The following is a 24,915-nucleotide window of genomic DNA, read 5'->3' on the forward strand; positions in this document are numbered from 1 at the left end:
CTGCTTTTCAGTTTATAGCATCCTACAGACCACCCTCTCAAAGTCAGGAATCCCACTCGGCTTTCCAGAAAACATTGGAGAACATGAAGATCTCTCCGAACACCATTATATTGGGTGACTTCAACTACCCAAACATTGACTGGGAGCACTACTCAAGCCCCAGCACCTTAGCCCAAAGGTTCCTGGAAATTATAAACTCAAATGCTATGGAACAACTAGTCACCACTCCCACAAGAGGGGACAACATACTAGACCTAATCATTACCAACATGGGGACTCTATGCTCCACACCAGAAGTATATCCCTCATTGGTAAGATCAGACCATAAATTAATTTCACTGCATGTCCACATCCCGACCCCACCCCCAGCCCAGAAAACCACAGTGAAAAACTTCTCAAAAGTGAACTTCTCACTTCTCAAAACTGAAGTTGAATCCTTCAAGGCCCCAGGGCCAGTGGAAACTACGGCCCAAACTGCAGAATCCTATATAAATGCATTCTACGGACATCTCCAGGAATGCATAGATCATGCTATCCCAAACAAAACCAAGACCCAATCATCCAAAGGCAGGCATCCAGTCTGGTGGACCCCTGCCATAAATAAACTGTACAACAGAAGGAGGAAGCTACTACATGATAGAGCAAAATCCCTAATAGGGAAGGAATCTCTGATCAGTACTAGCAAAAAATTACGATCCCTCATAAAATTCTCCAAGGCCAGCTTCGAGAGAAAAATTGCACAGGACACCAAAGACAATCATAAGGCTTTTTTCAGTTATGTTAGAAACCTGGGATGCAACTCCCAGACTTGTTCTGAGTTGATTCTAAATGACAAAAAATACACTGAACCCACAGACATCGCCAATATCCTGGCAGACAGATTCAGTGCAAACTTCTCCACTCCCCCCCCACCAAAAGAGCAAGTATCTATCCCAGCAGAAGGCTGCCTCCCAAACATCTCTGATGCTCAGGTGAAGGCTGCCCTCTCCAAAGCAAAAAACACTGCTTCCATGGGACCAGATGGCATCCCAGGTTGCGTCCTACATGAACTCCAAGAGGAACTAATCCCTCAAATAAAACAGCTATACAATCTCAGCCTCACTACAGGATATGTGCCCACAGAATGGTGTACAGCAACAGTGGTCCCACTCCACAAAGGTGGAGCCTCTATGGACCCTGGAAACTATCACCCCATAAGCCTGACTAGCTTAGTCTGCAAGGCTATGGAGAGGATCATCATGGAGCTCATAAACAAAGACATTGGGGACCTACAGACACTAGATCCTACCCAGTTTGGCTTTGTCAAGGGCAGATCCTGCCTTTTGAACCTGGTTGACTTCTTTGAAATAGTCACCAAAGCCATAGATGAAGGGAAGGTAGTCCACACAGCCTATCTGGACCTTGCAAAGGCATTTGACACAATACCCCACTCGGGCATCATAGATAAGCTATCCAGCTTAAATATAAACCCCTATGTCACAAGATGGGTCGCAAACTGGCTCAAAGACAGAACCCACAGAGTGAGAGTTGCTGGAGCCATATCAGACTCAAAACCAGTCACAAGTGGTGTCCCACATGGTTCTGTCCTGGGACCACTCTTGTTCGGTATATACTTTTCCGAGGTACAGTCAAATGTGGGAGGACTATGGCTCACCAAGTTCGCAGACGACTGCAAACTGGGCACCATAATCAACTCTCCAGCTGACACAAACATCCTTCAAAAAGGTCTCACAGAGACATATAACTGGTGCCAGCACCATGGTTTAAAGCTAAATGCCAAAAAATGTATAGTCATACCCTTTGGCAAAAACAATGTGCCCACAAATTACCACATAGGCGGAAACCCATTAAGTACAGAGAAAGTTATTATGGACCTGGGGACCCAAGTTTATAGCAATCTCTCCTTTGAAAACCACATTGCCAAAGTGGTTAGAAAGACCTTCTACATAGCCCACCTCATCACGAAGGGTTTCACATCTAGATCAAGAGAGGTAATCGTGCCCTTTATTCATCCCTCATCAGGCCCATCATAGAATACAATGCCCCTTTTGGGATGTACCTTACCCGACACCTGCAGCAATTAGAAAGACCCCAAAAGTATCTCACCAAGAGGATCAAGGGTCTCAAACAGATGCCATATGCTGCTCGGTTAAAAAAACACCAGCTCTACTCAGTTGCATAGCACCTACTTCGAGACAATCTATGCCTGACATACAAAGCTATGTCAAATCCAGAATTAATGGACATGCTCCACCTCAGTAAATCTAAATCCCTTAGAGCCACACGCTCGAGGGACTTGAACCTCAGCACAGAAATAAATAGAACTTGCTGGAGGGACAGATTCATAACCCAGAGGCTCCCTTCACTCTGGAATAGAATTCCAGTTCATGTGAGGCAGAGCACCTCACTGAATCTCTTCAAGAAGAATCTCGATAGGTGGATGGGGGATCGTAGGTTTGTCCCAGGAATTACTCCCGTGTCACTATTAGACAGAGGCACAGTAAACTAAACCTTAAAAAGGGCACAGTATACTCAAATCAAGGGGTGGTGTAAGCCATACAGAATCGGGCTAGGCTTATAATTGCCTCAGGGCAGATAGCCTAGTATGAACCTATGAACCTATGATAGTAGTTAATGGATTTATTGAGTGAAAAATGGGGAACTGGTTGGGATGATAGAGGGCAGGGAGACAGAGTATTTGTGGGACCTGGGTTGGGATGAATGTCAGCCTGGAGTTTGATCTGTTTTAGAGACTGTATTAGGAGGTTTCTAAGTTTTAAAATTAGATTATGATATCTGAGTGTAGGAGCCTTGGGGTAGTAAGACTGTATGGGTTTGAGATGTTGGTGAAGATTGGCAGCAATGCTAAAAAGTTGAGGGCTAATGTTACTATAAGAGTGGGTTAGGTGGAGATAGGGGCAAAGAGGAAGTGTAGGTGAGTAAACGTGATTAATGTAGTAGGAGTGTGGGGAGGTAAAACTATAAGTAATGTAAATAAAGTGTAGTAGTAGTAAATTGGTAAATAGGGGAAAGTAAGGATTCATGATGGATAGAGTAGAGTACACATGTGCTAAATGGGAGGGGTGGAGAAGATTATAGGAGGGAGTTGATAGGATTAAATGTAAAAGGGGAGTGGTTGGGAAAATGGCTGAAATATCAGTTGAGGATAGGCTGAAATGGGGAGGTGTGTGGTTTGGATAGGTATAAATATAGAGAGGTCAGGTGTGGGTGGGAATGGGGGTAGTGTAGGGGAGCAGAGTGAGCCCAGAGTGAAACAGAGAACCACAAGTACCAGCATGACTCTGTCATAGGCCATGTGGGTGTTAATGAGCCTGAAGAGCAGTCTCTAACTCTGCCCTAATGGAAATGCTGCACATCCGCAAGTCAATTGCGACAAGATGCACTGGCTCTAGGGATCTTAACCTAATGTGTGTCATTAACAGGACATGCTGGAGAGGCAGAACTGTCTCCCTGAGATTACCTATCCTCTGGAACAAACTCCCAATTCATGTAAAACAGAACTCCTCAATTACTCTGTTTTAGCATAACTTAGACAACTGGATGGTAGGCCGTAAATTTACCCCAGGGAGTCACCTATGCCCCTCTTGGATAAGGGAAGTCAGTGCTGATCATAAACTCATACTGCAAGTATAGACCATACAACTTGGTCAATAAGGGAGCAAGGGTATAATATAGCTAGGATTATAAAGGCCCTAGGCTCAATAGTCTAATAACCCCATATGAACGTATAAACCTATGAGCTGTACCTCACTGAATTATAAAAGAGACACGATAGAGCTTTGTACCAAGCAGATATAAACCTAGCATTGAGCAGCATTCTACCTTCTCCAGGGATGATACTATAATATAAACAAAAGATTATTGACTTTAGGAACCTTGTTGGCCAGGCTTACGTAGGCCCTTGGGCCAATAGCCTAGTACCTACCTATGAACCTATAATAACGTTTTTGGGTGGCGTAAGCCAGGGAACCTTGTTGGCTAGGCTTAAATAGGCCCTTGGGCCGATAGCCTAGTACCTACCTATGAACCTATGAACAATTGGCTTAGTTACTGCTATCATTCGAAGAGGGTCCAATATTTGTCAGCTTGAGATGACACGATTGACAGATCATACTGCTGTGCCAGGGATGGTCTGCACCTTTCCTCACTAGACTTTTGGATATTGGCAAAACATTATCCACCCCACAGTGCCCCTTTTAAGGTGTTACTGCTGAATTCTAGCAGTCTGAACAAGAAGCTCCACTCCCTGAAAGCACTCCTTACCCTGGAGAGTGTTGTCATCTGCGCAGTTACAGAGACAAGACTTAAAGTCATAGAAGACACCCCCAGCAGTACAAGGCTATGATACTTTCCACACATTTATACCAGCTACTGCACAACTAGGGACAAGAGGTGGATGTGTATAACTCTGTATAGAAAGTAAGCATACCACAATACTGGTCAACCAGTATATGACACACTTGAGCTAATCCATGTCCAACTAACCTTAGGTAAAATTCAAAACCATATCCTTATTAGTTATAGGTCCTTGTCTATGACTCAGGATAAACCTACCACATACTTGAATATACCGGATTCACTCAAAAATTCAGCCCAACACCATATTCACAGGGGATTTCAACTATCCCAAAATAAACTGGGATACATTCACAACCACTAACATGCAGGCTCAAAGATTCCTGGATTTTGTCAATGCAAATACAATGGAACAGCTAGTCTACTCACCTACTAGGGGTGCTAATATCCTGGATCTGGTACTCACAAATATGACAGAACATTGCACCCCCACCTTGTGTAATGTCCTCACTGGTCAGATCAAATCACAAAGCTGTAACCCTTGAAATAAATATAAAGGCTGCACTCCCAGCAAGCCCCAGAACCTTTGAGAACTTTTCCAAAGCTAACAACCTCCTATTAAGTGAAGGCTTAGCTAAACTCCAGGCCTCCAAACTCAGATAACTCAGTTGTCTATGCGGAAGTGTTTACAGAAATCCTGTAGGAGCATGTAAATAATTGCATAAAAACAGCAGTACCAAACTGAAATAAACTTAGCAAAAACTCTAAAAACAGACACTCTTGGTGAACTCTCAGTATAAATAGGTTGTACAACAAAAGAAAGAAAATCCTGTCCAGAAATAGGAATGGCTATGCTCAAAATACAAACAACTCCCTCATCAGTTTTGACAAACAACTCAGGGGTCTAATTAAGTTCACTAAAGCTAACTTTTAAGGAAAAAGAGCCTCCCACACTAAGGATAACCATAAGGCACTTTTCAGTTATGTACGCAACCTTAAACTGAATACCGAACAATGTGATGAGCTAATAGTAGATGGAGCTTCCTATAGAGAACTGGGGGATATATTAAATTTGCTGGCTAATAAATTTATCTCCAATTTGTGGCCCCCTCATACCCAGTTTCCCACCAGAAAACATCCTCTACCATTTTCCCCAAACTATCACTAAAGAACAGGTACTTACTGCACTCTCCAGAACTAAAAACACTGCATCAGTAGGTCCTAATAATATCCTGGGATGCCTCCTAAATAACTGGAAACATGACCTGTAAGGCCCACTAGAATCTATATTCAACCTCAGGCTGCAGACAGGCTTCATCCCATTGGGAATGGAGGATTGCAGCTGTCATCTCCTTACACAAAAGAGGGCCATCAACAGACCCAGGGAACAGACCCACACATTTGACTAGTCTTATACGAAAGGTCATGGAAAGAATTATTGTGAACTTGATAAACAAAGAAACTGGACTCATCTCAGTTCAGTTTTGTCAAGTGCAGGTCATGCCTAGTAAACTTGTTAGACTTCTTTGAGAAGGTCACTAAAGCCATGGGTGAGGGCAAAACAGCATATACTGCCTACCTTGACCTGGCAAAGGCATTTGACCACAATAATACACCTGGATATTAGACAAACTCACAAGTGTAAGGATATATCCCTATGTCACCCAATGGATAGTCAATAGGATATATGAAGATAGGGTGGGGGAATCCACCTCCACAAAGAGGACTATTACTAGTGGTGTCCCACAGAGCTTGATACTGAGACCTCTCCTGTTTGGAATATACTTCTCTGAAAGGAAAGAAAATGTAGAGTGCCTTTGGCTGACCAGACTTGCTGATGACTGCAAGATGGGTGCAATCAGTGAATTCCTCAAAAATGTAGATATCCTGCAAGGTCTGGTACAGACCAATAACTGGTACCAGAACCATGGCCTAAAGCTCAATGTACAAAATGCATAATTATATCCTTTGGGAAGACAACCACTCCTGCAAATTACATCATTGATAACACTTCACTATACTGTACAGAAGGACAAGGCTCTCTATTCGACCTTACCAGCCATTCAGTAAAACAGTTCACTGTACCTATCCAGGCATGTCCAAAGGGCAGTTTCAGGTGTACTCTCCAGTCCAACTGGTGAATCTGGGCATTTTGAGGCAATGTTACAACTGCCTCATGTACTCAGACAACCCTCTCCTCCTACCACCAAACACTAATACATGTGAGAGATGCAATTTATACAGCCAAACTGGAGACTAAGCTCTCTCAACCCAAGACTGGATCAGACAGTCAAGAGGAGAAGGGAAAAATTGGCATCACACCACCAGTCTCACAAAGACCCATTAAACCAGCACCAGCAAAAAACACAAATACACAAAAACATACTCGGATGCTCTAAATAAAAATCTGCAAAAGAAACAGAGACCTCCAAAGCAGACATCCAAGCAACCTCCACCCCCCAACACAAACCATGAAACACATACTTCAGAAAACCAGTGTGCCATGCAATCACAGCCCTTAAGGCAAAATAACATACCCAATATACTAGTAATAGGTGACTCTATAGTCAGGCACACTGACATCCCACTCACTGGGCTGAACAAGGAGAATGTTACTGTTAGCTGCCTGTTGGGTGCCAGGATCCGCCACATAACACAAGCACTCAGGTCACTCCAGAACAAGTACAAATACGACTCTGTCATTGTCCATGTTGGTGTGAATGACCTGAGCCGTACCTTCCCTGGACTACATGAAGAGAGACATGGAAGAGCTCTCTGATCATGTAGACCAGGCCAGTATGACCCTGACCCTGAGTAGCATCCTGCCCACATCAAGAATGATACCACTGTATAAAGAAAAAATTATCAATTTCAACAATTGGCTATGTTTCTGGTGTCATTCAAAGGGGATCCAGTGTCTGTCCACCTGGGATGACATGCTCGGCAAGCCACGCTGCTTCGCTAGAGATGGCTTGCACCTGTCACTCTTAGGCTTTCGAATACTGGCCAAGGCTCTTGCCACCCCCATAGTGCCTTTTTTAGGCAAGGCTTAAAAGACAAACCCATTACCCAAACATTAACTGGGAGAACTAGTACTAACTCCCTTGCCCCACATTTCCTAGAATTTATAAACTCAAACACCCTGGATCAACTGTCAGCACTCCCACCAACATATTGGACCTGGTCATCACCAACATGGGCGACCGGTGTTCCACACTGGAAGTCAACCCCTCACTGGTTAGATCTGACCATAAACAAATCACTTTGGATATCCACATTCTGCCCCTACCCCCGGATAAGGAAACCACAGTGAAAAACCTTTCAAAAGCAAACTTCACATTACTTAAGACCGAGGTGAAAAGTTTCAAAGCCTCCATGCTAAAGGATAATGCTGTCCAAGCTGCAAAATTCTTTACTAATGCATTCTACGGGAATGCATGGATTGTGCTATCCCAAGCAAAACCAAGAGTCACTCCTCCAAGAAAAGGAAACCAGTCTGGTGGACCCCTGCCATAAACAAGCTATACAATAGAAGGAGGAAACTAGTACAGAAAAAGAGTAAAATCCCAAGAAGGGAAGATATCCCTGATCAGTATCAGCAAGAAACTATGATTCCTCATAAAATCGTCCAAGGTGAGCTTCGAAAGAAAAATTGCCAAGGACTCCAAAGATAAGCACAAGGCATTCTGCTTGGAGTTAGTGCAGAATGGCACAAAATACACTGAACCAAACAATATTGCCAATATCCTGGCAGACAGGTTCAATGCAAACTTCACCCCCCCTCTCATCCCCTAAAGGGCCCATAACCATACCATTAGAATGTAGAGCCCCTGAAATCACAGACACTCAGGTTAAAACTGCCCTCTACAAAGCCAAAAACACAGCATCAATGGGACCGGATGGGTGTCCCAGGCTGCATCCTACATGAGCTCAAAGACAAACTAACCCCTTACCTAAACACACTGTTCAAACTCAGCCTCTCCACAGGCTACGTACCCATAGAGTGGTGCACAGCAATAGTTATTCTGCCCACAAAGGTGAAGCCACAACAGACCCTGGGAACTATCACCCTATAACTAGCTTGATCTGCAAGGCTATGGAGTGCATCATCATGGAACTCATTAACAGAGACATTGGGAATCTCCAAACACTGGACCCTACCCCGTTCGGCTTTGTTAAGGGCAGATCATGCCTCCTAAACCTGGTGGACTTCTTTGAGACAGTTACCAAGGCTATAGACAAGGGAAAGGTGGTACACACAGCCTACCTAGACCTCGCAAAGGCCTTTGACACCATTCCCCATTCTGGTATTATAGACAAGCTCACCAGCCTGAACATAAACCCCTATGTCACAAGATGGGTTTCCAATTGACTCACGGACAGAACTAACATGGTGAGAGTTGTGGGAGCTAGGTCTGACTCTAAACCAGTTACAAGTGGCATTCCCCAGGGCTCAGTCCTAGGAACCCTCCTGTTCGGCATATACTTCTCAGAGGTACAGGCAAGCGCTGGAGGACTATGGTTGACCAAGTTCGCAGATGACTGCAAACTAGGGGATATAATTGACTCTCCGGCTGACACAGACATCCTCCAAAAGGGTCTTACTGAGACGGATACATGGTGTCAAAATCATGGCCTCAAGCTAAATGCCAAAAAGTGCATAGTCATCCCCTTTGGAAAAAACAAAGTACCCACAAACTACCACATAGGTGGTAGTCCCTTAAATACAGAAAACGTAATAAGGGATCTGGGGACCCAAGTAGATAGTAATCCCTCCTTTGATAATCACATTGCCAAAGTGGTTAAAAAATCCTTCTATGTGGCTCACCTAATCACAAAAGGGTTTGCATCCAGATCAAAAGAGGTCATTGTGCCCCTCTACTCACCACTCATCAGACCCATCATAGAGTATAACGCCCCATTTGGGATGTACCTTCCAAGACACCTGCAACAGTTTGAAAGACCACAGAAGTACCTCACCAAGAGGATCACTGGCCTCAAACAGATGCCCTATGCAGCTCAACTGAAGAAACTCCAGCTGTACTCGGTTGCATACAGCCTACTCAGAGGTGATCTCTGCCTGATATGCAAGGCCATGTAAGGCCATGTCCAACCCAGAATTGATGGACATGCTCCACCTAAAGAAAACCTTATCCCTTCGAGCCACACGCTCTAGGGATCTAAACCTCACCACAAGAATAAATAGGACATGCTGGAGGGATAGATTCCTGTCCCAGAGACTTCCCATGCTTTGGAACAAGATTCCAATCTACATTAGGCAGAGCTCCTCACTAGCACTCTTCAAGAGAAACCTTGACGAGTGGATGGGAAACAAAGTTTAACCCGGGGATCACTTCAGTGGCTCCGCTGGACAGATGCACAGGGAACTAATCTAAGGAGGTGGCGAAAGCCAACACATTCTGGCTAGGCTTATAAAATCCTTCAGGCAGATAGCCTAGTATCTACCTATGAACCTATGAGAACAATCCCCTATGAGTAGATCTACATGTTAAGGGACTTGGGAACTCATGCTGACAGTAACCTGAACTTTGATCACCATGTGTCCATCTACATGGTACAACTTATAAGTATAGGCATGTCATCCAAATCTAAGGAGATTATAGTCCCACTATACTGAGCCCTCATTAGACCAATAATTGAGTACAATGTTCCCTTTGGCATGTACTTGACCAGGCATTTGCAATAGCTGGAATGGCCACAGAAGTTCCTTACTAAAAGAATCCAGGATGTAAGTAATATGTCCTATGCAGATCACCTCAAAGTCCTGTCCTTGTACTCAGTCTCCTGCAGATAACTGAGGGGTGATATAAGCCTAACCCACAAACCATTCCCTGATATAGCCCTGATGGAACTGATACACATTTGTAAAATAAACAGCACTAGAATTACCTGATTTAAGAGTCTAAACCTCATCTATAACAAACAAAACATGTTGGAGGGACAGGTGTGTGTCTCAGAGATTACACCTTCTTTGGAACAGACTCCCCATTCATGTGAAACAGAGCTCTTCCCTAAGCCTATTCAAATGCAGTTTGGATCAATGGATGAGAAATCGCAAATAAACCCTTGGCTTGTCACCTGTGGCCCTTATTGGTATATGCCTGTGCCTTAGGAAATTTACAAATTGCACATTTGTAGATTTCCTAAGGCACAGGCATATACCAAAGCTGTTCTAGCCTGTGGGCATTGATAATTGGGAAAACCAGGGCATGGACGGCTAGGCATAAAAAGGCTCAAGGCCTGTTAGCCTTGTAACTTCCTATGATTGCATGATCTATTTCTCTTGCAGTTACCTCATCCCATTTCATATCCTGTACATTTGAACTTCTTACTGTTTCTTTCACTTACGTCCATTCAGCATTTTTATGTTCCACGGGGTCTTCATAAATATTTCTCCAAAATGTGTGTATTTCTTCTTTTTTGGTGGTGTTCCTTTTGCTTTGTTTCCCAATTTTCTATAAAATGTTTTTGGGTCATCAATGCATTCCTTATTCTGTACATTTCCTTTATGTTTATCTGTATACTTCTAAGTGTTTGCCTGTGTTGATATATTTATTATTATTTGCAATAGTGCGTGATAGATCCTAGTCTGTTCCGATACTATGCATTGCTTGTATCATGTTTAGATTTCTAAGTATTTTTGTTGATCTGTTCTCTCTTCTATATTATTCTAACAGTGACACTTCTTGTCTTAATTGCTTCGTAGCTTTCTCTGTTCGATACTTCCATGATGCCATTTAATTTCTTCCCTTCCTTTCCCTTACTACTCTGCATTTTTGCAGTAAGACTGTTATTCGTTATTGCACAGTAATATAACACATTTACTTCTGTTATATCACATGAATTTGTGTTAATAGTCTTGACTACTGTGTTCATCTGTTTTATCAGACTTCTAACATTTTGGGTCTTATTTACTTTCTGTAATCTATTTCTTTCATCAGTCTTAATATGACTGTCCATCTCTATTCAATCAAGCAACTCTTCCCTTAGATCATTTTCTTCTAAACTGAGAGCACATTCTTTGCTCTCTTTTTCCTGTGGGCATTCTACAGAAAGTTCCAGAACATCTTCCTGTGACATTTTTTCAGCTATGTCCTGCATCATCTGTGCTCTTTCATATGGGAACTCACTGGCCTATCACTCCACAACATTGACTGCGTCAGAGATGCTACCGTTTCCTGCTCCTTCCCTTGATGTGGAATTCCAACCGAACTTTTGCCCTGGTTTCCTGCTGAAGGCTCCAGAGCATCATCATATGGCAAGTTATCAGATGCCTCCCATTCCACCAGTTTCTCCTTAATTTGGGGGCTCATTATTCCATAATTTTCCATATCCAAATGCCTTTGCCTGTATTTCTCTTTGAATATCTTTGGTGCTGTTTTTATATTGGGAAGGATGGCACAGTGGTGCAGCAGTAGAATTGTCGCCTCACAATAAGAGGTTCTCCAGTTTGATTCTCGGCTGGGGTACCTTCTGTGTGGTCTGTATTTCCTTCCTGCGTTCATGTGGGTTTCCTCTGGGTACTCCGGTTTCCTACCACATTACAAAGACATGCATCTGGAGCATTTCTCCCCAGGCCTCTGCTGAAAATTGGCTTCATTCCAAGTCAGACTTTCCCGGTTAACAAATGTTAAATAAAATATTGATTAGTTTTGATTTATCCTTTGCAAAAATATTGCACCATATTAAATCTCTGTTTCTTTCCCGTGTTGATATTTTTTCTTAAGATGTTTCCTGCTCCTTCTTCCCAGTTTCTCCTTACTTGGGGGACTCATTGTTCCATCATGTTGTGATATAACCTGTGTTAGACTTTCTACACTAAATCCTTTACTTTGCGGGTATTCCATAACTTTGGCTTCTATTTGTTTAACTTCTACTTTACTAATCTTCTATTCCACATTCCTCCTTTCTGATGTTACTTTTTTATATTGTGAAAGTTTCCATATCCGAATGCCTTTGCCTGTATGTCTCTTCAGATATTTTTGTATCTTCTTTGCATAAATATTGCACTATATCAAATCACTTTTTCTTTCCCATGACCATGTTTCTTTTTTACACCTTTCAAAAATCTCTAAGTTTTGTTCTTTATATTTTACACTTCCTCTGTCGCTTCTTTTGTAAGTGGCCCAAAGTTTCTTTGTCTATGTTATGTTTTTCATGGATCTGTTGTATTAATGAAGCCAAATTTGCATTTGCAGCTTTTGAAATTTTTTCTTGTGCAAGTATTTTTCTTTCCTCTAATTTCTATCTTAATCTTTTATAATCTCTTCTATCTGGAAATTCTGGGCATCTTACACAATAGTAACTATACATAACTTCTTCCTGCAATGCATTATGTAGGCATTCCAAGTCACTCTCCATGTGCAATAAGGTAAGCATATGGACCGAGCTAACGTTCTATCACCATACCTCTTAGAGCAAGATATCTGGGCAAAGCATAAATAAAAGCGGGACAAAGGTCCAAAAATAAGGACAATTTTTAAATATTGCTCTTACAAACTTAGAACATTGATAGAATAACAGGTTTTACATTAGCATGAATTTTCTGAATGGTATGAAATTTGAAAATCAGATGTCTGACTATTTTCTATCTTCAGTCTTTAATGATTTGCCAGAAAACCACAATTTTATGAAAAACAGACCAAAAATATGAAGCAAAAATCTGCACATTCTGCAAAAATTTGTACAGTTGAGAGGTACTAGCACTGCATTTCATAGTGATACAAGAAACACATAGTTCCTGTATGTGTCAAACTGCATGCTGGGAAAATGCAATAAACATGTTTGCTGGGGCATTTGTACAGTAAGACGTTTTAGCAAAGATGATCAGAATTAGTGCTGCATTTTGAGTGATAAGGATATTCTTTCTCCCTCTTGCTAAAATGTTTTTTCATGCAGTACCTGCAGGCTGACTCAGCATAAGGCATCCACATCAAAATTCATTCTGACTGTATTTAGGGAAAGAAACGATTTTCTCGATACTTTATTCAGTTCAGCAGGATCATGCACCAAAGGGTTAATTATTAATAACTGGAGATGTTGGGGCTAGACTTGGACATGGGTAGGTATAATTATGAAGTGTTTTGGCAAATAATCTACATTTGTAGAGGGAAAATTATGCAACTACTGAAGTGTAGATCTGTATATTTCAGGAGGAGGTGTTTGAACTGCTGTCAAGCTAGGAAGCTTTAGTGAACTTGTCATTCACAAGAGTTCTTGATAAAAGGCCCCACTAAGCAGGACTTCCAGTTGTGGTACCCATGCAGAGAGACCCCCCTTCCCCCCACATCCACTGAAGGGTAGGCTTGTGCAATGCCTTGTGTTGGCAATAATGGAAAGCGTCAGATTCATGAAAAAGATTACAAAGTATAGATTCCAGCAAAAATGTAGATTATGCATGCAACCCCCCCCCCCCCCGAGATATTCTAATCCCCATCATATACTTACTACTGTGAGAGTACATTTTGGTTGCCACAACATCAATCATATACATGGAAATTAAGATGTAAAATTATTTTCACCTTCTATGTGGTCACATTTGTTCCTGCAACATTTAGTCTTCTTTCATTCATTTGTTGAAACTACAACCGGCACTTAGTTTCCATGTTGCAGTTCCCTGATGCTAATTTAGTAGAACCCCGTTTTATGGTGGCTTATACCTTTTCTCTTATTAGGGACGCTGTCCAGGTGTGTATGTGTTTGTAGCAGCTGTAATGCACTATGACTGTGCTTCATTGTGCATTTTTTTCTCCAGTTTGTATAACAGCTATTAATCTGATTGTCTACAATAGTGATTCAGTGTTTTTACATCTGGCCTGCTTTATGGCCAGAAAAGATCCTTTGGGCTAGTTCACTTACCCTGTAAACAAATATTAAAAATATTATATACACACAGAATAGAGTACAAGATCATGGTTAAACTGCAGACCACAGGATGCAAAAGTGAAAAGTAACCTATTTATCATAATATACTCAAAGCTAAGCTAGCTTTGTGGCAGAAAAGGGGATGTGAAGTGTTTATGTGTCAAGAGTTATATGCAGTCTAAAATGCTTCAATATTTTTTTAAATAGATGGCATGTAACTGGAGACCACATCCTATTGCGTAATTCAGATACAGCTATTCAGATAAAGAGATAAAGCTCAGCTTTTTTTTAGATTTGCGATAACACACCCTCGCACTTAGATCATCTAGGGGAGGTTTAGAGCATTTTCACATGGTCCCTAAGAAAGAAATACAGAACTATTCTGTATTACTGCTGTAACAAATTAGCCATACTGCTGCCTGACTTCATTAGACGGTTTACTGCCACATAGTATTATAATTCATGTTTTGCCTTTGTGGGATAAGGAAATTCAAATGATCTTGAAATCTTTTCTCTCTCTCTCTGTCTGTCTGTCTGTCTATGCATGCATGCATCCATCCATCCATCCATCCCTTGTTGACCAGGTTAGTCTCATCAGACTAATGGTCTCTTTACAGGGGGTAGAGACAAGGGAGTATTTATACTACTAGTGGGGAACATTCCCTACTCTTTGGAGCTGCTAGAGGGCTCCTACAGCACCAAGGAAGAGGCCTAAGGGAAGCAGCAACATGGAGGAGGAGAGAAAAGCTGTACAGAGTTTGGAGGTGGAAAGTGAACATTCAGAGACAAATTTCTTCGATATGGAGCATCACAATGCAGATAAAGATTCCTGTGTGGAGGATGAAACAAATGAGAAGTGTTTTGATATCTCCATGGAGAAGGAAGGATGTAAGAGTCTGTTAAACTAGTGCAGATAACAGACCTGGCACCAGGAAGGCCTGCAGATTATATTCTGTTAAAAACAACCAAGAAGGATGACCCAGGGGACAGTTCAGCTGTTTCATGGGGTGAGATGGCTGATGATGTTTTCAGAAGTGCTGAGGATGGTAATGTGGAAAACACAGCAGAGTATGCAGCAGTTAAAACATACGTAGCAGTGCCACAAAGTAAAAGGATGCAACAACAAACAGAGAAGGTGCTTGGTTTGTGGCAGCACATAATGCAGTAACTAAAACGTATGCAGCAGAGAAGCAACAAACTGTTAAATAAAACTGTTTTTAAAAAGAAGATAAGGCCAGTTGTGAAAATAATAAAAACAAAAATGAGACTGTAATAGACAAATATTATGCATTTTGGGCAATTTCATAATTGTTGGGGTATTTAAAGCTCAAGAAATTTGGTATTTTATTTATATAGTGATAAAGACTTTTTGTGACATGCTAAATTGAGGGACTGATGATGACATTTCTGGAACTGTGTAACAAAGAGACATTTATTTATGGAACAATTTCTGTTGTCTGGTAACAACTTAAATGTTAAAAGATGTTACTTTGTAGTTTAAAACTGAGGAACTGGATGAAGAGGATGTTAAAAATGCATGTAAGATTTGTGTAAAACTGTTGAGAACACTGAGGAAGTTAGAGATGAGAGAAATTTATAGACTTGGAGGGTGGATGCTGGAAGCAGTTTTGAAATAGTGAAACACAAAATGTTATAGGTTAATAAGGTTATTAGGCTAATGACCACAAGAGCCCTTACAAGCCTAACCACACCTCCCAAATTATCTGGGTCCCAAGTATCATACGGGGGCCAGGGGACATGTTAGTAGGCAGGCAGCTAAGTATTTGTAGGTGGGTCTTAGGATAATACTTTTCTTATTTACAGTCTCTGTTCATAAGGCACGTGGGGGCTAGACTGGGGGTAAATTTATGATTTCTCATCCAATTGTCAAGGTTTTGTTTGAATAGGTTCAGGGATGAATTCTGTTTTACATGAATGGCGAGTCTATTCCATAGTGCACGGATCCTTTGGGACACATCTGTCCCTACAGTATGTTCTGTTTATGTCACAAGTAAAAGTTCAGGTCCCTGGAGATAGTGTTTCTTGTGCTAATTGTTTTGTACATATGCAACACATCCGTCAATGCTGGTTACAGAGGAACATTAAGATATACCGGTCAGCATAAATCATGTTTCTTTTGTGCTGACTTTTCTCATTTTTTATTTTGTGACAAGAAACAATGTAACCAGTGTGAGAAAAAGGACATACAGCAAGAATATATGTGGCTGAATGTAGGTTGTATAAAAAAAAAGATGGACTTTCAAAGAGAAAACAGTAATGATTGAAAAAGTGGGGAAAGAGGAAAAAACACACAAGAGGTTAGGGAGGTGAACTAAGTGAGGAAACTGTAGAAGAAAATACGGAGGAGGGAAGGAAGAAACAGTTTGTACGCAGGAAGAGAGTTTGAGAGACACTAAATTTTTCTAAAGTTCTAGCGAGGGAAAAGTCTGATTATGAGGATCAAGGATTATTTCTACATAAAGGGGATCGGAGTTCAGCATAATAAAGTGTTTACCTCACAGACAATAGGAATAGGGTTCGATTCTCACCAAGGGAAATTGGCTAGGCTTAAAATGGTCCACACGGGCAGCTAGCCTAATATTTAACTATGAACCTAAAATATTAAATGTAATATTAGAAACAATGGGAATGTTAACAGTTGTGGAGGAAGCATGTTTATAGAATTATATCATTGCATACATAAACAACCAAAAAAGGAAAGTGAGATCTGTTTCTTCAAATATGAGGCTATGTGGTGATTAACATGAAAATTATAATTTGATATAAGAGGAAGAAGTAAAAAAAAAAATACACAATGAAAAAAAATACAGGAAGTGATAAAATGTGGTAAATTAGCTGTGTAGAACAAAAGTCAATTGACTTCTAGAAGGGAGCACTTAGATCTGAAATTGATCATTTTGCATTATCAGAAGGCTTAGGGATAGCAGATGATACACTTTCAGACCATTTAGCAATCTGGATGGAGGTGATGGGATAAAAGGACTATATTAAAATAGAAAAGGGAATAAAAATAAATGAGAAATTATGCAGTAGAATTGGAAGTACTGCAGTTATGGAAGCATCATATAACCATGAGGGGAACTTTGATAAAGTCTGGGCTGGGGTGAGAAGAGAAAAAGAAATATGGGAAGGTTTATGTAAATTTAATAGAGAATTTAGAGAATAATACGAGTATTATGACATGGAAAATATGAATAAATAAAAGAAACTGAGAAAAAGTTAAAGCATTAATGCTTTGGCAGAGATATTTACAAAGGAGAAAGGAGGAGGTAGTTTCATATTTGGGTAAAATAATGAGGAAGATATTAGGATGAGAGAGAGGTAAAGAGAAAGTACTTGTGGAAAATCTTACCATAACAGTAGATGTCCTTCTCGTCACTGTTGCAGTATTCTTTACATAAGGGATTCCCTCCAGAGGGTAGCCAAATGTCTGCTCAGTATACCAAACCCTTAATATAATATAGATGTTGTATATCACACTTGTGCTTCCAGTACAAGGCATAGGGCATGAAGGTGACATACATACCTCAGAACTGAAAAGCCCCAGGAGGAACAAATATTCCTAGGAACTAAGAGGAACGTGTATCCAGAAGATAAAAAGGAAAGGAATTCCAGGCCGGGCAGATCAGAAGGGGGAGGAGGGAGGAAGGGAGTGAATATTACAAAAATGAAGAGAAGGACATCTACCGTTATGATAAGATTTTATACAACATACTGTGTCCTTCCATATCATTGTTGAAGTATTCTTTACATAAGGGATTCCCTCCTGAGGGTAGCCAAATGTCTGCTCAGTATACCAAACCCTTAAGAATATATAGATGTTCATAGGTTCATACTAGGCTATCTGCCCTTGGGCATTTATAAGCCTAGCCAGAGTGTGTTTGGCTTTCGCCACCCATTTTAAATTAATTTTGCTATGCCTTTTTTTGAGGTTAGTATACTGTGCCTCTGTCTAACAGTGACACAGAAGTGATAGCTAGGCCCCATCCACTCATCAAGATTCCTCTTGAAGAGAGTCAATGTGGGACTCTGCCTAACCTGGACTGGGATTTTATTCCAGAGTGAAGGGAGCCTCTGGGTTATGAATCTGTCCCTCCAGCATGTCCTATTTATTTCAGTGCTGAGGTTCAATTCTCCCGAGCACGTAGCTTGATGGGATTTGGATTTTCTGAGGTGCAGCATGTCCATTAATTCCGGGTTGGACATGGCTTTATACGTCAGGCACAAATCGCCTCTGAGCAGGCGGTATGCCACTGAGTAGAGCTGGAGTTTCTTTATCCGGGCAGCATATGGCATCTGTTTGAGCCCTTTGATCCTCTTGGTGAGGTACTTTTGGGGTCTTTCCAGTTGCTGCAGGTGTCTGGCAAGGTACATCCCAAAAGGGGCATTGTACTCAATTATGGGCCTGATGAGGGATGAGTAAAGAGGTACGATGACCTCCCCTGATCTAGATGTGAATCCTTTCATGATTAGGTGGGCTATATAAAATGTTTTTCTAACCACTTTGGCCACGTGGTTGTCAAATGAGAGATTGCTATCAACTTGGGTCCCCAGGTCCCTAATGACTTCTTCTGTACTTAATGGATTACCACCTATGTGGTAATTTGTGGGCACTTTGTTTTCCCTAAAGGGATGACTATACACTTTTTGGCGTTTAGCTTGAGGCCATGGCTCTGGCACCAGTTGTCTGTTTCTATGAGGCCCTTTTGGAGGATGCTTGTGTCGGCTGGAGAGTTGATTATGGTGCCCAGTTTGCAGTCATCTGCGAACTTGGTCAGCCACAGTCCTTCTGTGTTGGCCTGTACCGCCGAGAAATATATACCGAACAAGAGAGGTCCCAGGACTGAGCCTTGTGGGACGCCACTTGTAACTGGTTTGGAGTCTGACATGGCTCCAGCAATTCTAACCGTGTGGGTTCTGTCCTTGAGCCAGTTTGCAACCCATCTAGTGACATAGGGGTTTATATTTAAGCTGGTGAGCTTATCTATAATGCCCGAGTGGGGTATTGTATCAAAGGCTTTTGTGAGGTCCAGGTAGGCTGTGTGGACCACCTTCCCCTCGTCAATGGCCTTGGTGACTGTTTCAAAGAAATCGACCAGGTTTAAGAGGCAGGATCTGCCCTTAACAAAGCCAAACTGGGTAGGATCCAGTGTCTGTAGGTCCCCAATATCTTTATTTATGAGGTCCATGATGATCCTTTCCATAGCTTTGCAGACCAAACTAGTCAGGCTTATGGGGCGATAGTTTCCAGGATCCTTTGAGGCACCACCTTTGTGGAGAGGGACCACTGTTGCTGTACGCCACTCTTTGGGTACATATCCTGTAGTAAGGCTAAGATTGAACAGTAGTTTTATGTTTGGGTTTAGCTCTTCTTGGAGTTCATGTAGGACGCAGCCCGGGACACCATCTGGTCCCATTGATGCTGTGTTTTTTGCTTTGGAGAGGACGGCTCTTACCTGAGCATCTGAGATGTCAGGGGGGCAGCACTCTGTTGGGATAGATATTTGCCCTTTTGGTGGGGAGAGGGGGGAGAAGTTTGCACTGAACCTGTCAGCTAGGATGTTGGCAATGTCTGTGGGCTCGGTGTATTTTTTGTCATTTTGGACTAATTCTGAGCATATCTGGGAATTCCCACCCAGGTTCCTAACATAACTAAAGAAAGCCTTGTTGTATATCACACTTGTGCTTCCAGTACAAGGCATAGGGCATGAAGGTGACATACATACCTCAGAACTGAAAAGCCCCAGGAGGAACAATTATTCCTAGGAACTAAGAGGAACGTGTATCCAGAAGATAAAAAGGAAAGGAATTCCAGGCCGGGCAGATCAGAAGGGGGAGGAGGGAGGGAGTGAATACTTCAAAAATGAAGAGAAGGACATCTACCGTTATGATAAGATTTTATACAACATACTGTGTCCTTCCATATCATTGTTGCAGTATTCTTTACATAAGGGATTCCCTCCCGAGGGTAGCCAAATGTCTGCTCAGTATACCAAACCCTTAAGAATATATAGATGTTGTATATCACACTTGTGCTTCCAGTACAAGGCATAGGGCATAAAAGTGACATACATACCTCAGAACTGAAAAGCCCCAGGAGGAACACATATTCCTAGGAACTAAGAGGAACATGTATCCAGAAGATAAAAAGGAAAAGAATTCCAGGCCGGGCAGATCAGAAGGGGGAGGAGGGAGGGAGTGAATACTTTAAAAATGAAGAGAAGGACATCTACCATTATGGTAAGATTTTATACAACATATTATGTCCTTCCATATCATTGTTGCAGTATTCTTTACATAAGGGAGAGTAAAAAAGCTCAAGAGGAAATGTGGGAGGAGGAAGGCAAAGTGGAGACCTCTAGAAGAGGAGAGCCATGCAAGGGCATCTCTGGCAAACCCAGCTCTTGCTTTGGAAACATCCAATTTGTAATGATTAGTAAAGGTATGGACAGAGGTCCAAGTAGCAGCCACAAGGATGGAATGTGTATCCAGCCCTTTGAAAAAAGCAGCAGAGGAAGCAACAGCTCTAGTAGAACGAGCCTTTACAGAGGCGGAAAGACATTTACCTTGTATTCCGTTATTCATTAGAGATTACTGCTTTTACTCTGTAAATAATGTGTAACTAATATGTAACTGTGTGTGTTCTTGTTAAATTATACTTTGGAGCTTTTCTCCCTGGGCCTCTGCTGAAAAAGGGCTACTAGCCCAGTCACCCCCAACCCTCCTGTAAACAAATGTAAAATAAACAATTTACCATCAAATGAATAACAAAATGAACAGGCCTTAGAGAGCCAGGAGGAAATTGTTTGCTTAGAAAAAGCCAAACCTAGAGATATGGGATGAAACAAAACAGAGTTGCTCAGATGCCCTTAGTCTTAACCAAATAATATCAGATTTGTCTATGCAAATCCACATTGGGAAGAACGTTCTCACTAGCAGAGTCCTGGGGGAGGGGGGAGGAGGGCATATTAACAGACTGATAATCAGACAACACAATGACCACCTTGGGCATAAAAAAAGAGTAGTATGAAGAGACACTCAGTAACTGTGAAAAATTAAGGAAGGAGGAACAGCCACAAGAGTCTGGAGTTCAGAGACTCTCTTAGCTAAAGTAAGGGCCAAAAGAACAGTCTTCCAACTACAATGTTGCAAGGAAGCTGAAGCTGCAGACTCAAAAGTAGCCTGAAAAACATGTTCAAGCACAAACCTGAGGTCCCAGGAAGGTGGAATATGCTTCCTAGGAGGCCTGATATGAAGGGCACCTTTAAGAAATAGTTTGACCTCAAACCTAGAGGCCAGAGGAGGTGTCAAGAACAGATAAGTAGAAATAGCTGAAAGGTGAGCTTTAACTGAAGAATATGCTAACCTAGCATGGAGCAATTAAGCACATCTTCAGGAAAAAATTGCCTAAAAGGGATCAAAACCCTATCCACAGCATCAGTTGAAAAGTTGACGTGAGGATGGATCAGAAACCCTTTGCCTTGTGTAAGAAGGTCCACCCTGTGAGGTAACTTTTGGTGAGTGCCCCTGGCTGGGTGAAGAAGGGGTGAACCAATGCAGTCTGGGCCAACAGGGTATCACCAGCAAGATTGAGGGACTCTTCCTTGATCTTGAGCAGGGTCCTTGGAATCAGAGTAAGGGGGGGAAAGGTGTAGAGAAACATAAAACATCCTCTTCCAAGGCAAAGATAGTGTGCCCACCTTCCAAGCCAGAGGACTTGGGACAGAAAAGAGGAAGTTATATGTTCCAAGGGGAGGCAAAAATCTACTTGTAGAGCACCCCACTGATGGACAATGTCCAGGAACCCATCTCTGGGAAGCAACCATTTGTGAGTCTGTGTAATGGACCTGCTCAAAGAGTTTGCTACTATATTTTGCTCTGAAGGAATACAGACAGCCTGAAGAGTCCCTTGATACTAGGCAGCTAGATCCTAGACTTGAAGAGCAAGTCTTCAAAGAAAGTAGAACCGTGATCCCCCATGCTTGTTGATGTACCACATCACTGTGGTGTTATTTGTGAAGACATTGAGAGATTCTGCAAGAAAGAGGGAATGAAAAGTCTGAAGAGCTAAAAGGAGAGCTCTTGTCTCCTTTATGTTGATGTGTCTTTGGATGAGGAGGCCAGAGACCCTCAACCTTGAGGGAACCTGAGGAAGCTCCCACCCCCTGTCTGAGGCATCTGAAAAAAATTCCTGAGATGGGACTACAGGTTGAAAAGAAAGTCCTGTGTTGAAAGAAAGCTGATGAATCCACCACTGAAGCTTGAGTTTAAGACATGGAAGGACTGGAACTAGAAAATCCAGTGATCGAGAGTGTTGAAGCCACACTGAATTTAGGAACCATTGTAGTTCTCATATGGAGTCTGGCTAGAGGTAGCACAGGAATGGTGGACTCCATGATTCCTAGAACCCTGATAAAATATGTAGCTGTGAGTGAAGGCAGAGGAAGAAGAGATTGAAAAAAAGGTGATTAGAGAAAGATCCTTCGGTGAAGGCAGGGATGCTAACAAGGGAATGGGCTGGATCCCGCATTCAAGAAAAACATGATCCGAAGAAGGTATTAGGACTAATTTCTGAAAGTTTATGGTAAACCCCAGGATTTAACAGGCAAACCGTAAACTGGAGGTGCTGAAGCAGGATCTTGAGGTATGAAGCCTGAATGAGCAGGTCCATCCAGATAAGAAAATTTGAACCCCTCTCATCCTGCAAAAGCAATGACAGGAGCAAGGCATATGGTGAATACCCTTGGGGCAGTAGATAGACCAAAGGGCAAAGCAGAGAACTGAAAATGGAAGGAAGAAACATGAAACCTTCCTGAAAAAGGGGATGAATAGGAATGTGAAGATAGTATCCCTGGACCTCAAGGATGCCTGAGGAAGAAGAAAAGGGAACAATTTGGGGGCAATGTTCAAAAGGAAGGGACCTTTAGAAAGGTGTTGCACTAAGAAACATCCAGAATGGGTCTCTGGATACCTTTCTTCCTGGGAACCAAAAACATCCTGAAATAAAACCCTTTCCCTTTCTGGGAAGGGGGTGCAAGTTGAATGGTGCCCTGAGCCAAAAGGCCCTGAATCAGTTCCAGAAAAAAGGAAACTGTTCCTGAGGAGGTTCAGGGATACCCAGGAATGGAGGAAGGCATTTCCACACCATGAAGTATCCCTGGTAGATGGACAGAACCCAAGTTTTGAGTGATCTTTAACCAAATGGGAAGGGACAGAGAAAGGCAAAGGTACAAGGGAACCTGGTCCAGGGAAAGTGGAAGTAAACTGTCAGAACCTGGTTTGTCTTGAAAAGAAGACTTCTAACTTAGCAGGAGATACACTCCTAGAACACTTCTTACTTATAGGAGGGGGACAAGGCTGTCTGCATATAAAAGCAGATTTGGATGGATAATTCCTCTGGAATTTGGGGGATATGAGAAACAAAAATATGTTTCAGCTCCTGCAAGGTGTTGTCTTTATCCTGGAGAGACTTAAATAGTTCAACAGCAGCAGAACCAAAAAGGTTCTCATTATCAAGAAAAGCATCTGGAGATGAAGCAGAGTAATATCTGAAAACAGAACTAAAAGCAGCAGCCCCAGAGGAAGTATCAGTTGCATCATAACTACATTTAACAGAGTGGAGGGCCACTTGAGAGGAAGAACCCAGTAGAAAAAGGGTTAAGACCTTTTCTTCTGAATCAGGGAGGTCAGAAATTGCCTGAGAAGCTTGAGAAAGAAGGACTAAAATATATCTGGTTATATGAGTCTGGTAGCTAGCAGTCTGAAAAGCCAGGGTGGCAGCAGGATACAACTTTTTACCTAAACTTTCCATAGCTCTATTATCCTTATCTAAAGGAAGTAGTTTAGTAGATTTCAAAAATTTAGAAGGTTTGTAAGAATAGGCAGATACTACTGGAACCAGCAGGCAGCTTAAAATCTATCCGGTTTCTTAGGTGCTGGAGATTTGAAAATCGAGGACCACAGAGGCTTCTGAAAAGATATCTAAAAGAGCATCCAAGACTGCAGGTACATTAAAGAGCTTAAGAGACTCCATCTAATACTTTTTTGAATATCAGAAACTTCTGAACAGACCCAGTATTCCATCATTCAATATATAGTGTCCCCTAAAGGGAGTTCTTCTAAGGGAGAGTCTGGACTAATAGAATCTTCCTTCTCAGATCCATAATCCAAGGGAGAAAGGATTTGAGAGGAATATACCAAAGACTCTTCCCCAGAATCCAAATCCTCTTCAGAGGACTGCTGCTTTTTGGGCCTGTTAAGAGATGACCAAGGAGGTGTACAAACAAACTCCTTGAGGAGACCTTATCTCCATTAAGGCATTAAACAATCCCTGGGTAAAATCCTGCCATTCACATTTTTTTCTGAGGAATGTCTGCCCTAAAAACCCTTGGAGGTTCATCCCTTGCTGACACTCAACCAACACAGTAGGAATCTCCTGCCAGACTAGGATTTGTGGTATCACCTTCGATCTCTCAGAAATAATCAACCTGGTTCCCCCTCCACATCCAGACATTTAGGACATGTGAGAAGTCAGATCAATGCTGGCCTCCAACAGGATCATGGGAGAGGAATCAGAGTCAACAACCAGGTGAGCCACTGGGCTTTCCCCATCCTTGTGAGAGATGTCTGGGTGAGGCAGGACAGCAGTTGAATCAGACCTGAGTTTTTGGCTTTTTCTTGGCAGGCAGGTGC

This window comes from Protopterus annectens, chromosome 1.part1 (assembly GCF_019279795.1).
Source record: "Protopterus annectens isolate FY-2018-M chromosome 1.part1, PAN1.0, whole genome shotgun sequence".
NCBI lineage: Eukaryota > Metazoa > Chordata > Ceratodontiformes > Protopteridae > Protopterus > Protopterus annectens.